Below are 15,959 nucleotides of genomic sequence, written 5' to 3'. Positions count from 1 at the left end.
AGCGTAACTATTGAAAGGTATGAATTTAGTGCCATTGCATTACCTGTAAGGTGACTGTTAACTGTCTGTTGTCTGTGTTCCTTTCTGATCTTTGCTGCTTTTACGTTCTCTCTTTGCTTAGAGGACCCCTCTCAATATTTCTTGGAGGGCTGGTTTCGTGTTTGCAAATTCCTTTAGTTTTTGTTTGTTCTGGAAGCTTTTTATCTCTCCTTCTATTTTCAATGACAGCCTCGCTGGATATAGTATTCTCGGCTGCATATTTTTCTCGTTTAGTGCTCTGAAGGTATCTTGCCAGTCCTTTCTGGCCTGCCAGGTCTCTGTGGATAGGTCTGTTGCCAATCTAATGTTTCTACCATTGTAGGTTACATATCTCTTCTCCCGAGCTGCTTTCAGGATTTTCTCTTTGTCTCTGAGACTCGTAAGTTTTACTATTAGATGTCGGGGTGTTGACCTATTATTATTGATTTTGAGAGGGGTTCTCTGTGCCTCCTGGATTTTAATGCCTGTTTCCTTCCTCACATTAGGGAAGTTCTCTGCCATAATTTGCTCCAATATACCTTCTGCCCCTCTCTCTCTCTCTTCTTCTTCTGGGATCCCAATTATTCTAATGTTGTTTCGTCTTATCGTATCACTTATATCTCGAATTCTGCCCTCGTGATCCTGCAGTTGTTTCTCTCTCTTTTTCTCAGCCTCTTTATTTTCCGTCATTTGGTCTTCTATATCGCTGATTCTCTCTTCTGCCTCATTTATCCTAGCATTTAGTGCCCCCATTTTTGATTGCACCTCATCAATAGCCTTTTTGATTTCGATTTGGTTAGATTGTAGTTCTTTTATTTCTCCAGAAAGGGTTTCTCTAATAACTTCCACGCTTTTTTCAAGCCCATCTAGTATCTTTATGCACGTACCAACATAATTAACTCATCTAATCCACACAACTCCAGGAGACAGGACACACTGTAACTCCATTTGACAAAGGAGAAAATTATGGTACAGAGAGTTGAAATAGCTATAGAACCAAGACTTAAAACCAGGCCCTTGGGGTTCAGACTCCAAACACTTAATCCTTCCAACACCCTACCTTTCCAGTGTTAGTAAGGCTCTTATGAGGTTCTTCTGAAATCAGGAAACATGATATCCGTGACACACTGGGATAGGTCTGAGCACACCATGTCGCATGATGCCAGTCATGCGACATGTTGTACTGTTACCACCAGAATGTCTTCAACCAAATGAGTGAATCTGCTGAACTTTGAAGGAGAAATAACCTGGGCACTTCACTGGCTGTGGCTTCCCTGGGGCTGGTGCCCCAAAGAAGGCATCATAAGGACTTTCTTAGGGAATGAAGTAGAAATGTGGAATTGACCAATATTACAACCAATGCTGAATTGGAAGGCTCAGTTGTCATGCTGTCCCTTACCTTGGACTCTCAGATTGCACCAAATGAAAGTACACAGAAGCCAAAGTAGCGCTTTAGTTGTTTTCTTGTGTGTGCCTAATATGAAAAACAGTACAAAATTCAGGTGGGACGGATGGCAGCTTCCAGATGTGTAAATTAAAAAGCTTCCAGGCAGTTATCTGATTAAAGGTCCCTGGGGGACATGACTAGAAGCTGCATGCTGTCTGTACTCAGAGGCATGGGGACTGGGTGGCTCTGAGGAGCTGGTGGACATTAAGGAGTGAGTGGTGCTGAGGCCCCTGTGGCCCCCTGGCCCCGCCCCTGAATCATGGCAGAATTTGTTATTGCTGCAGAGTGAAAGTTTCAGTTTGCCCAATGGTTTGTAAACCTGTTCTGCAATAATGACACAATAAAAAGCGACATGTGTGGACTGAAATAACCCAAACCCAAATCCGACTAGATGCTCAGCAGACACTTTTAGCAACAATAGCCAATGGGGAAAAGTGGACCCTTGGTGCAACCATGTGTTAGGAACTCTTCCGATTGTCACAGAGTGCTGGTCTCCCAAGCAGATTGAAGGTGATGATGCCGGAGTAGATCAAGCTCTTGAGGAGGAGGTAGGTGTAATAAGCAGAGGTGTTCATGAGCTGCAGCTGCAGGGTGTCTAAAAGAAGTCATTTATTAGTTTCACCTGTTCTTTTGAAAGGCTAGGATTTATTAATGGGAGAGGGGTCACATTAGACATTTCTGAGGACCTAGGTTGAAGTGACACTCCCCCACCAACACAACCCAACAGTAAGCATCTACACCACCATCACCACCATCATCCCCACCACCACCACCACCACCACCACCACTAAGAATCCAGTTTGCTGGTCAAGTCAATCAGCAACCTCTGTGAAATTCACTTAGAACATTCCAAAGTATTAAAAAGTAAGGTTGGGTTTATACTGAATGAATCTAATGGAGGAAAAAACCATTGGTGATAAATAGCTTTAAGCATTTCTCTATTCCCACCATGTCCCTAAATATGAATAATAGGCAATATCCATTACCTCAATTAAAATGTCACTTATTTGGGGGGGAATTTTGCAGCCAAGCTTTAATCTTATTGATGTTTCAATAATCTATAAAATCATTATTTTCATTCCCATTTTATTTTCCCAAATAAGCTGAGGACACAGAGAGAAGCAATTTACCTGGTTTCGTGTGACTAGTAAGTACCAGAAACCAGATTTCAGTCCCAGCATCCTGACATTTAAGAATACATTCTCAGGACTAACTTAGTGGGGGGTGGAGCAAGGTGGCAGAGGAGTAGGAGACCTGGATTTCATCTGGTCCCAGGAATTCAGCTGGATAGGGATCAAACCATTCTGAACACCTACAAACGCAACAGGAGATCGAAGAAAAGAATAGCAACAACTCTCAACAGAAAAGCGACCACTTTCTGGAGGGTAGGATGTGCAGAGAAGTGAATCCGAGGCGATATTCGGGAGGATAGATGGCGGGGGAGGGGGCCTCTGTCGGCCGCTTCTGGCAAGTGATAGAGCCTCAGAGCACAAAATCGGAACTTTTAGAAGTCGGCTGTGCTGAGGGACATCGCTCCAGTGGCTAAGTGGGGGTGGAACCCTCACGGGACAGTGTGGTGTCAGGACCCTCGGTGTCACAGAAAGACCAGGGCTGCCTGATGCGGCAGAGTTCCCAGGTATCGGAGCAGGGAAGCTGGCTGCAGAGACAGAGCCAAGGAGTGGGCTCTCAGCTCAGGGTTGCCATAAACTGTGATCGGCGACACAGTCGGGCCACTGCTCTTCCAGTAGGGACCCAACAAGCAGCAGATACGGGGAGACTCCGCTTCCTCCCCTGGGAGGAGCGGCACAGGAGCGCACCTCAGGGATCTGCTGGGTGGAGACTCCACACCGGATTGGGTGCCAGAGATAGAAATGCTCGGTCACAGGCCGGGTGAGCACGGAGTGCGGCCAGAGACCGGGAAGATGGGAATGATTGACTGCTTTTCTCTGGGGTTCACTAAGGAGCGGGGCCCCGAGTTCTCGGCTCCTCCAGGGCGGAGATTGGGAGGCCGCCATTTTCACTCTCGTCCTCCGAAGCTGGACAGAAAGCTAGCAAGGAACAAAAGCCCCTGAGAGCAAACCTGAGCAGATTATTTCGCCCGGACGTGACAAGGGCGGGGCAATTCCACCTCCTGCAAAGACATTTGGGAACCATGGCAACAGACCCCTCCCCCAGACGATCAGCAAGAACAGCCAGCCAAGAGCAAGTTTACCCATCAATGAGAACAGCAGAACTCCAACACTAGGGGAATACTGCACATAGAATTCATGGCTTTTTACCATGATTCTTTAGTCTTTCAAAGTTAATTTTTTTAACTGTCTTTTTTTTTTTTTGAATTTTTCTTTTTCCCTTTTTCAACCAACATCTTATCAATCTCTTATTTATTTATTTATTTATTTTAATTTTATTATGTTATGTTAGTCACCATACAATACATCATAATTTTCGATGTGGTGATCCACGATCCGTGTTTTCATATAACACCCAGTGCTCCATGCAGTACGTGCCTACCTTAATACCCAATCCCCCCTCCCCCCTCCCCTCTAAAACCCTGTTTGTTTCTCAGAGTCCATAGTCTCTCACGTTTCATCTCTCACTCCAAATCCCCCCCCTCATTTTTCCCTTCCTTCTCCTAGTGTCCTCCATGTTATTCCTTATGTTCCACAAATAAGTGAAACCATATGATAATTGATTTTCTCTGCTTGACTTATTTCACTTAGCATAATCTTCTCCAGTCCCATCCATGTTGATGTAAAAGTTGGGTATTCATCCTTTCTGATGGCTGAGTAATATTCCATTGTATATATGGACCACATCTTCTTTATCCATTCATCTGTTGAAGGGCATCTCAGCTCTTTCCACAGCTTGGCTATTGCGGGCACTGCTTCTATGAACATTGGGGTGCATATGGCCCTTCTTTTCACTACATCTGTGTCTTTGGGGTAAATACCTAGGAGTGCAATTGCTGGGTCATAGTGTAGCTCTATTTTTCAATTTTTGAGGATCGGCCACACTGTTTTCCAAGGTGGCTGTACCAATTTGCATTTCCACCAACAGTGTAAGAGGGTTCCCCTTTTTCCACAACCTCTCCAACATTTGTTGTTTCTTTCCTTGTCCATTTTTGCCATTCTAACTCGTGTAAGGTGGTATCTCAATGTGGTTTTGAATCAAATTTCCCTGATGGCTAATGATGATGAACATTTTTTCATGTGTCTGTTAGCCATTTGTATGTCTTCTTTGGAGAAGTGTCTTTTCATAACTTCTGTCCACTTTTTGACTTGATTGTTTGTTTTTTGGGTGTTGAGTTTGAGAAGTTCTTTATAGATCTTGGATACCAGCCCTTTACCTGTAGTGTCATTTGCAAATATCTTCTCCCATTCTGTGGGTTGCTGCTTTGTTTTGTTGACTGTTTCCTTTGCTGTGTAAAGGCTTTTTATATTGATGAAGACCCCAAAGTTCATTTTTTGCTTTTGTTTCACTAGATTTTGGAGATGTATCTTGAAAGAAGTTGCTGTGGATGATGTCAAACAGGTTACTGCCTATGTTCTGCTCTAGGATTTTGATGGATTTCTTTCTCACATTGAGGTCTTTCATCCACTTTGAGTTTATCTTTGGGAATGGTGTCAGAGAATGGTTGAGTTTAATTCTTCTGCATGTGGCTGTCCAATTTTCCCAGCACCATTTATTGAAGAGACTGTCTTTTTTCCATTGCATATTTTTTCCTGCTTTGTCAAAGATTATTTGACCACAGAGTTGAGGGTTCATATCTGGGCTCTCTATTCTGTTCCATTGGTCTATACGTCTGTTTCTGTGCCGGTACCATGCTGCCTTCGTGATCACAGCTTTGTAATATAGCTTGAAATCGGGCAACGTGATTCCCCCAGCTTTGTTTCTCTTTGTCAACATTTCCTTGGCGATTCGGGGTCTTTTTTGATTCCATACAAATTTTAGGATTGTTTGTTCCGGCACTTTGAAAAATGTCATTGGAATTTTGATCGGGATGGCATTGAAGGGATAGATTGCACTGGGTAGCATAGACATTTTAACAATGTTTATTCTTCCAATCCATGAGCATGGAATATTTTTCCATCTTTTTGTGTCTTCTTCAATTGCTTTCATGAGTGTTCTGTAGTTCCTAGAGTATAGATCCTTTACCTTTTTGGTTAGGTTTATTACGAGGTATCTTATGGTTTTTGGTGCTATTGTAAATGGAATCGTTTCTCTAATTTCTCTTGCTACAGTTGCATTGTTAGTGTATAAGAAAGCAACTGATTTCTGTGCATTGATTTTGTATCCCGCTACATTACTGAATTGCTATATGAGGTCTAGTAACTTGGGGATGGAGTCTTTGGGTTTTCCACATAAAGTATCATGTCGTCTGCAAAAAGAGAGAGTTTGACTTCTTCTTTGCCAAGTTGAACAGTAGTGGTGAAAGTGGGCATCCTTGATGTGTTCCTGATCTTAAGGGAAATGCTCTCAGCTTTTCCCCATTGAGGATCATATTCGCTGTGGGTTTTTCATAGATGGATTTTATGAACTTGAGGAATGTTCCCTCTATCCTTATACTCTGAAGAGTTTTAATCAGGAAAGGGTGTGGTATTTTGTCAAATGCTTTTTCTGCATCAATTGAGAGGACCATATGGTTCTTCTCCCTCCTCTTATTAATGTGTTCTATCACATTGATTGATTTGCAAATATCGAACCACCCTTGCATCCCGGGGATAAATCCCACTTGGTCGTGGAGGATGATCCTTTTAATGTATTGTTGGATCCTATTAGCTAGGATTTTGTTGAGGATTTTGGAATCCATATTCATCAGGATATCGGTCTGAAATTGTCCTTTTTGATGGCGTCTTTGCCTGGTTTGGGGATTAAGGTAATGCTAGCCTCATAGAATGAGTTTGGAAGTTTTCCTTCTGTTTCTATTTTTTGAAAGAGCTTCAGTCAAATAGGTATGATTTTTATTTGAATGTTTGGTAGAATTCCCCAGGGAATCCATCAGGCCCTGGACTCTTGTTTTTTGGGAGGTTTTTGATCACTGCTTCCATCTCATTACTGGTTATTGGCCTATAAATGTTGTCAATTTCTTCCTGTTTCAGGCTTGGCAGGTTATAGGTTTCCAGGAAGGCCTCCATTTCTTTTTTTTTAAATTTTTTATTGTTATGTTAATCACCATATATTACATAATTTCTTTTGGTGTACTGTTCCATGATTCATTTTTTTGTTCATAACACCCAGTGCTCCATGCAGAACGTGCCCTCTTTAATACCCATCACCAGGCTAACCCATCCCCCTGCCCCCCTCCCCTCTAGAACCCTCAGTTTGTTTTTCAGAGTCCATCATCTCTCATGGTTCGTCTCCCCCTCTGACATACTCCCCTTTTCTTCCTCTCCTGTTATCTTCTTCTTTTTCTTTTTTCTTAAAATATGTTGCGTTATTTGTTTCAGAAGTACAGATCTGTGATTCAACAGTCTTGCACAATTCACAGCGCTCACCGTAGCACATACCCTCCCCAATGTCTATCACCCAGCCACCCCATCCCTCCCACCCCCAACCACTCCAGTAACACTCAGTTTGTTCCCTGAGATTAAGAATTCCTCATATCAGTGAGGTCATGTGATACATGTCTTTCTCTGATTGACTTATTTCACTCAGCATAACACCCTCCAGTTCCATCCACGTCGTTGCAAATGGCAAGATCTCATTCCTTTTGATGGCTGCATAATATTCCATTGTGTATATATACCACTTCTTCTTTATCCATTCATCTGTCGATGGGCATCTTGGCTCTTTCCACAGTTTGGCTATTGTGGACATTGCTGCTATAAACATTGGGGTGCCCGTACCCCTTCGGGTCCTTACATTTGTATCTTTGGGGTAAATACCCAGTAGTGCAATTGCTGGATCGAACGGTAGCTCTAATTTCAACTGTTTGAGGAACCTCCATACTGTTTTCCAGAGGGGTTGCACCAGCTTGCAATCCCACCAAGAGTGTAGGAGGGTTCCCCTTTCTCCACATCCCCGCCAACATCTGTCGTTCCCTGACTTGTTAATTTTAGCCATTCTGACTGGTGTGAGGTGGTATCTCATGGAGGTTTTGATTTGGATTTCCCTGATGCCGAGCGATGTTGAGCACTTTTTCATGGGCCTGTTGGCCATTTGGATGTCTTCTTTGGAGAAATGTCTGTTCATGTCTTCTGCCCATTTCTTGATTGGATTATTTGTTCTCTGGGTGTTGAGTTTGATAAGTTCTTTATAGATTTTGGATAGCAGCCCTTTATCTGATATGTCATTTGCAAATATTTTCTCCCATTCTGTCGGTTGTCTTTTGGTTTTGTGGACTGTTTCTTTTGCTGTGCCAAAGCTTTTTATCTTGATGAAATCCCAATAGTTCATTTTTGCCCTGGCTTCCCGTGCCTTTGGCGATGTTTCTAGGAAGAAGTCGCTGCGGCTAAGGTCGAAAAGGTTGCTACCTGTGTCCTCCTTTAGGATTTGGATGGACTCCTGTCTCACGTTTAGGTCTTTCAACCATTTGGAGTCTATTTTTGTGTGTGGTGTAAGCAAATGGTCCAGTTTCATTCTTCTGCATGTGGCTGTCCAATTTTCCCAACACCATTTGTTGAAGAGACTGTCTCTTTTCCATTGGACATTCTTTCCTGCTTTGTCAAAGATAAGTTGACCATAGAGTTGAGGGTCCATTTCTGGGCTCTCGATTCTGTTCCATTGATCGATGTGTCTGTTTTTGTGCCAGTACCATACTGTCTTGATGATGACAGCTTTGTAATAGAGCTGGAAGTCCGGAATTGTGATGCCGCCACCTTTGCTTTTCTTTTTCAGTATTCCTCTGGCTATTCGGGGTCTCTTCTGGTTCCATACAAATTTTAGGATTATTTGTTCCATGTCTTTGAAAAAAGTGGATGGTATTTTGATGGGGATTGCATTGAATGTGTAGATTGCTCTAGGTAGCATTGACATCTTCACAATGTTGATTCTCCCAATCCATGAGCATGGAACGTTTTTCCATTTCTTTGTGTCTTCTTCAATTCCTTTCCTGAGTATTTTATAGTTTTCTGAGTACAGATCCTTTGCCTCTTTGGTTAGATTTATTCCTAGGTATCTAATGGTTTTGGGTGCAATTGTAAATGGGATAGACTCCTTGATTTGTCTCTCTTCGGTCTTGTTGTTGGTGTATAGGAATGCCACTGATTTCTGTGCATTTATTTTATATCCTGCTACTTGACTGAATTCCTGTATGAGTTCTAGCAGTTTTGGGGTGGAGTCTTTTGGGTTTTCCACATACAGTATCATATCATCTGCAAAGAGTGAGAGTTTGACTTCCTCTTTGCCGATTTGAATGCCTTTGATTTCTTTTTGTTGTCTGATTGCTGTGGCTAGGACTTCTAATACTATGTTGATTAGCAGTGGTGAGAGTGGACATCCCTGCCGCGTTCCTGACCTTAGGAGAAAAGCTCTCAGCCTTTCTCCATTGAGAATGATATTCGCTGTAGGTTTTTCATAGATGTCTTTTATGATATTGAGGTATGTACCCTCTATCCCTATACTCTGAAGAGTTTTGATCAAGAAAGGATGTTGTACTTTGTCAAATGCTTTTTCTGCATCTACTGAGAGGATCATATGATTCTTGTTCTTTCTTTTGTTAATGTATTGTATCACGTTGATTGATTTGCGGATGTTGAACCAGCCTTGCAGCCCAGGGATAAATCCCACCTGGTCGTGGTGAATAATCCTTTTAATGTACTGTTGGATCCTATTGGCTAGTATTTTGGTGAGAATTTTTGCATCCATGTTCATCAAGGATATTGGTCTGTAATTCTCTTTTTTGATGGGGTCTTTGTCTGGTTTGGGGATCAAGGTAATGCTGGCCTCATAAAATGAGTTTGGAAGTTTCCCTTCCATTTCTATTTTTTTGGAACAGTTTCAGGAGAATAGGTATTAATTCTTCTTGAAATGTCTGATAGAATTCCCCTGGGAAGCCATCTGGCCCTGGGCTTTTGTTTGTTGGGAGATTTTTGAAGACTGCTTCAATTTCCTTAGTGGTTATAGGTCTGTTCAGCTTTTCTATTTCTTCCTGGTTCAGTTTTGGTAGTTGATACATCTCTAGGAATGCACCCATTTCTCCCAGGTTATCTAATTTGCTGGCATAGAGTTGCTCATAATATGTTCTGATAATTGTTTGTATTTCTTTGGTGTTGGTTGTGATCTCTCCTCTTTCATTCATGATTTTGTTGATTTGGGTCATTTCTCTTTTCTTTTTGATCAGTCTGACCAGGGGTTTATCAATGTTGTTAATTCTTTCAAAGAACCAGCTCCTAGTTTCGTTGATCTGTTCTACTGTTCTTTTGGTTTCTAGTTCATTGATTTCTGCTCTGATCTTTATGATTTCCCTTCTCCTGCTGGGTTTAGGCTTTATTTGCTGTTCTTTCTCCAGCTCCTTTAGGTGTAGGGTTAGGTTGTGTATTTGAGACCTTTCTTGTTTCTTGAGAAAGGCTTGTATTGCTATATACTTTCCTCTCAGGACTGCCTTTGCTCTATCCCAAAGATTTTGGACAGTTGTGTTTTCATTTTCATTGGTTTCCATGAATTTTTTTAATTCTTCTTTAATTTCTTGGTTGACCCATCCATTCTTTAGTAGGAGGCTCTTTAGCCTCCATGTATTTGAGTTCTTTCCGACTTTCCTCTTGTGGTTGAGTTCTAGTTTCCAAGCATTGTGGTCTGAAAATATGCAGGGAATGATCCCAATCTTTTGGTACCGATTGAGACCTGATTTGTGACCTAGGATGTGATCAATTCTGGAGAATGTTCCATGGGCACTAGAGAAGAATGTGTATTCCTTTGCTTTGGGATGGAATGTTCTGAATATGTCTGTGAAGTCCATTTGGTCCAGTGTGTCATTTAAAGTCTTTATTTCCTTGTTGATCTTTTGCTTAGATGATCTGTCCATTTCAGTCAGGGGGGTGTTAAAGTCCCCCACTATTATTGTATTGTTGTCAATGTGTTTCTTTGCTTTGTTATTAATTGCCTTATATAATGGGCTGCTCCCATGTTCGGGGCATAGATATTTACAATTGTTAGATCTTCTTGTTGGATAGACCCTTTAAGTAGGATATAGTGTCCTTCCTCATCTCTTACTACAGTCTTTGTTTTAAAATCTAGTTTGTCTGATATAAGGATTGCCACCCCAGCTTTCTTTTGGTGTCCATTAGCATGGTAAATGGTTTTCCACCCCCTCCCTTTCTATCTGGGGGTGTCTTTGGGTCTAAAATGAGTCTCTTGCAGACATCATATGGATGGGTCTTGTTTTTTAATCCAATCTGATAGCCTGTGTCTTTTGATTGGGGCATTGAGCTCATTTCCATTCAGCGTAACTATTGAAAGGTATGAATTTAGTGCCATTGCATTACCTGTAAGGTGACTGTTAACTGTCTGTTGTCTGTGTTCCTTTCTGATCTTTGCTGCTTTTACGTTCTCTCTTTGCTTAGAGGACCCCTCTCAATATTTCTTGGAGGGCTGGTTTCGTGTTTGCAAATTCCTTTAGTTTTTGTTTGTTCTGGAAGCTTTTTATCTCTCCTTCTATTTTCAATGACAGCCTCGCTGGATATAGTATTCTCGGCTGCATATTTTTCTCGTTTAGTGCTCTGAAGGTATCTTGCCAGTCCTTTCTGGCCTGCCAGGTCTCTGTGGATAGGTCTGTTGCCAATCTAATGTTTCTACCATTGTAGGTTACATATCTCTTCTCCCGAGCTGCTTTCAGGATTTTCTCTTTGTCTCTGAGACTCGTAAGTTTTACTATTAGATGTCGGGGTGTTGACCTATTATTATTGATTTTGAGAGGGGTTCTCTGTGCCTCCTGGATTTTAATGCCTGTTTCCTTCCTCACATTAGGGAAGTTCTCTGCCATAATTTGCTCCAATATACCTTCTGCCCCTCTCTCTCTCTCTTCTTCTTCTGGGATCCCAATTATTCTAATGTTGTTTCGTCTTATCGTATCACTTATATCTCGAATTCTGCCCTCGTGATCCTGCAGTTGTTTCTCTCTCTTTTTCTCAGCCTCTTTATTTTCCGTCATTTGGTCTTCTATATCGCTGATTCTCTCTTCTGCCTCATTTATCCTAGCATTTAGTGCCCCCATTTTTGATTGCACCTCATCAATAGCCTTTTTGATTTCGATTTGGTTAGATTGTAGTTCTTTTATTTCTCCAGAAAGGGTTTCTCTAATAACTTCCACGCTTTTTTCAAGCCCATCTAGTATCTTTATGCACGTACCAACATAATTAACTCATCTAATCCACACAACTCCAGGAGACAGGACACACTGTAACTCCATTTGACAAAGGAGAAAATTATGGTACAGAGAGTTGAAATAGCTATAGAACCAAGACTTAAAACCAGGCCCTTGGGGTTCAGACTCCAAACACTTAATCCTTCCAACACCCTACCTTTCCAGTGTTAGTAAGGCGCTTATGAGGTTCTTCTGAAATCAGGAAACATGATATCCGTGACACACTGGGATAGGTCTGAGCACACCATGTCGCATGATGCCAGTCATGCGACATGTTGTACTGTTACCACCAGAATGTCTTCAACCAAATGAGTGAATCTGCTGAACTTTGAAGGAGAAATAACCTGGGCACTTCACTGGCTGTGGCTTCCCTGGGGCTGGTGCCCCAAAGAAGGCATCATAAGGACTTTCTTAGGGAATGAAGTAGAAATGTGGAATTGACCAATATTACAACCAATGCTGAATTGGAAGGCTCAGTTGTCATGCTGTCCCTTACCTTGGACTCTCAGATTGCACCAAATGAAAGTACACAGAAGCCAAAGTAGCGCTTTAGTTGTTTTCTTGTGTGTGCCTAATATGAAAAACAGTACAAAATTCAGGTGGGACGGATGGCAGCTTCCAGATGTGTAAATTAAAAAGCTTCCAGGCAGTTATCTGATTAAAGGTCCCTGGGGGACATGACTAGAAGCTGCATGCTGTCTGTACTCAGAGGCATGGGGACTGGGTGGCTCTGAGGAGCTGGTGGACATTAAGGAGTGAGTGGTGCTGAGGCCCCTGTGGCCCCCTGGCCCCGCCCCTGAATCATGGCAGAATTTGTTATTGCTGCAGAGTGAAAGTTTCAGTTTGCCCAATGGTTTGTAAACCTGTTCTGCAATAATGACACAATAAAAAGCGACATGTGTGGACTGAAATAACCCAAACCCAAATCCGACTAGATGCTCAGCAGACACTTTTAGCAACAATAGCCAATGGGGAAAAGTGGACCCTTGGTGCAACCATGTGTTAGGAACTCTTCCGATTGTCACAGAGTGCTGGTCTCCCAAGCAGATTGAAGGTGATGATGCCGGAGTAGATCAAGCTCTTGAGGAGGAGGTAGGTGTAATAAGCAGAGGTGTTCATGAGCTGCAGCTGCAGGGTGTCTAAAAGAAGTCATTTATTAGTTTCACCTGTTCTTTTGAAAGGCTAGGATTTATTAATGGGAGAGGGGTCACATTAGACATTTCTGAGGACCTAGGTTGAAGTGACACTCCCCCACCAACACAACCCAACAGTAAGCATCTACACCACCATCACCACCATCATCCCCACCACCACCACCACCACCACCACCACTAAGAATCCAGTTTGCTGGTCAAGTCAATCAGCAACCTCTGTGAAATTCACTTAGAACATTCCAAAGTATTAAAAAGTAAGGTTGGGTTTATACTGAATGAATCTAATGGAGGAAAAAACCATTGGTGATAAATAGCTTTAAGCATTTCTCTATTCCCACCATGTCCCTAAATATGAATAATAGGCAATATCCATTACCTCAATTAAAATGTCACTTATTTGGGGGGGAATTTTGCAGCCAAGCTTTAATCTTATTGATGTTTCAATAATCTATAAAATCATTATTTTCATTCCCATTTTATTTTCCCAAATAAGCTGAGGACACAGAGAGAAGCAATTTACCTGGTTTCGTGTGACTAGTAAGTACCAGAAACCAGATTTCAGTCCCAGCATCCTGACATTTAAGAATACATTCTCAGGACTAACTTAGTGGGGGGTGGAGCAAGGTGGCAGAGGAGTAGGAGACCTGGATTTCATCTGGTCCCAGGAATTCAGCTGGATAGGGATCAAACCATTCTGAACACCTACAAACGCAACAGGAGATCGAAGAAAAGAATAGCAACAACTCTCAACAGAAAAGCGACCACTTTCTGGAGGGTAGGATGTGCAGAGAAGTGAATCCGAGGCGATATTCGGGAGGATAGATGGCGGGGGAGGGGGCCTCTGTCGGCCGCTTCTGGCAAGTGATAGAGCCTCAGAGCACAAAATCGGAACTTTTAGAAGTCGGCTGTGCTGAGGGACATCGCTCCAGTGGCTAAGTGGGGGTGGAACCCTCACGGGACAGTGTGGTGTCAGGACCCTCGGTGTCACAGAAAGACCAGGGCTGCCTGATGCGGCAGAGTTCCCAGGTATCGGAGCAGGGAAGCTGGCTGCAGAGACAGAGCCAAGGAGTGGGCTCTCAGCTCAGGGTTGCCATAAACTGTGATCGGCGACACAGTCGGGCCACTGCTCTTCCAGTAGGGACCCAACAAGCAGCAGATACGGGGAGACTCCGCTTCCTCCCCTGGGAGGAGCGGCACAGGAGCGCACCTCAGGGATCTGCTGGGTGGAGACTCCACACCGGATTGGGTGCCAGAGATAGAAATGCTCGGTCACAGGCCGGGTGAGCACGGAGTGCGGCCAGAGACCGGGAAGATGGGAGTGATTGACTGCTTTTCTCTGGGGTTCACTAAGGAGCGGGGCCCCGAGTTCTCGGCTCCTCCAGGGCGGAGATTGGGAGGCCGCCATTTTCACTCTCGTCCTCCGAAGCTGGACAGAAAGCTAGCAAGGAACAAAAGCCCCTGAGAGCAAACCTGAGCAGATTATTTCGCCCGGACGTGACAAGGGCGGGGCAATTCCACCTCCTGCAAAGACATTTGGGAACCATGGCAACAGACCCCTCCCCCAGACGATCAGCAAGAACAGCCAGCCAAGAGCAAGTTTACCCATCAATGAGAACAGCAGAACTCCAACGCTAGGGGAATACTGCACATAGAATTCATGGCTTTTTACCATGATTCTTTAGTCTTTCAAAGTTAATTTTTTTAACTGTCTTTTTTTTTTTTTTGAATTTTTCTTTTTCCCTTTTTCAACCAACATCTTATCAATCTCTTATTTATTTATTTATTTATTTTAATTTTATTATGTTATGTTAGTCACCATACAATACATCATAATTTTCGATGTGGTGATCCACGATCCGTGTTTTCATATAACACCCAGTGCTCCATGCAGTACGTGCCTACCTTAATACCCAATCCCCCCTCCCCCCTCCCCTCTAAAACCCTGTTTGTTTCTCAGAGTCCATAGTCTCTCACGTTTCATCTCTCACTCCAAATCCCCCCCCTCATTTTTCCCTTCCTTCTCCTAGTGTCCTCCATGTTATTCCTTATGTTCCACAAATAAGTGAAACCATATGATAATTGATTTTCTCTGCTTGACTTATTTCACTTAGCATAATCTTCTCCAGTCCCATCCATGTTGATGTAAAAGTTGGGTATTCATCCTTTCTGATGGCTGAGTAATATTCCATTGTATATATGGACCACATCTTCTTTATCCATTCATCTGTTGAAGGGCATCTCAGCTCTTTCCACAGCTTGGCTATTGCGGGCACTGCTTCTATGAACATTGGGGTGCATATGGCCCTTCTTTTCACTACATCTGTGTCTTTGGGGTAAATACCTAGGAGTGCAATTGCTGGGTCATAGTGTAGCTCTATTTTTCAATTTTTGAGGATCGGCCACACTGTTTTCCAAGGTGGCTGTACCAATTTGCATTTCCACCAACAGTGTAAGAGGGTTCCCCTTTTTCCACAACCTCTCCAACATTTGTTGTTTCTTTCCTTGTCCATTTTTGCCATTCTAACTCGTGTAAGGTGGTATCTCAATGTGGTTTTGAATCAAATTTCCCTGATGGCTAATGATGATGAACATTTTTTCATGTGTCTGTTAGCCATTTGTATGTCTTCTTTGGAGAAGTGTCTTTTCATAACTTCTGTCCACTTTTTGACTTGATTGTTTGTTTTTTGGGTGTTGAGTTTGAGAAGTTCTTTATAGATCTTGGATACCAGCCCTTTACCTGTAGTGTCATTTGCAAATATCTTCTCCCATTCTGTGGGTTGCTGCTTTGTTTTGTTGACTGTTTCCTTTGCTGTGTAAAGGCTTTTTATATTGATGAAGACCCCAAAGTTCATTTTTTGCTTTTGTTTCACTAGATTTTGGAGATGTATCTTGAAAGAAGTTGCTGTGGATGATGTCAAACAGGTTACTGCCTATGTTCTGCTCTAGGATTTTGATGGATTTCTTTCTCACATTGAGGTCTTTCATCCACTTTGAGTTTATCTTTGGGAATGGTGTCAGAGAATGGTTGAGTTTAATTCTT

This window comes from Eumetopias jubatus, unplaced genomic scaffold (genome assembly GCF_037043125.1).
Source record: "Eumetopias jubatus isolate StellerSeaLion01/CBP00866 unplaced genomic scaffold, mEumJub1_p1.0 scaffold_120, whole genome shotgun sequence".
Classification (NCBI taxonomy): Eukaryota; Metazoa; Chordata; class Mammalia; order Carnivora; family Otariidae; genus Eumetopias; species Eumetopias jubatus.
The sequence above is the reverse complement of the archived record's forward strand: the minus strand, read 5'-3'. Positions refer to the sequence as shown.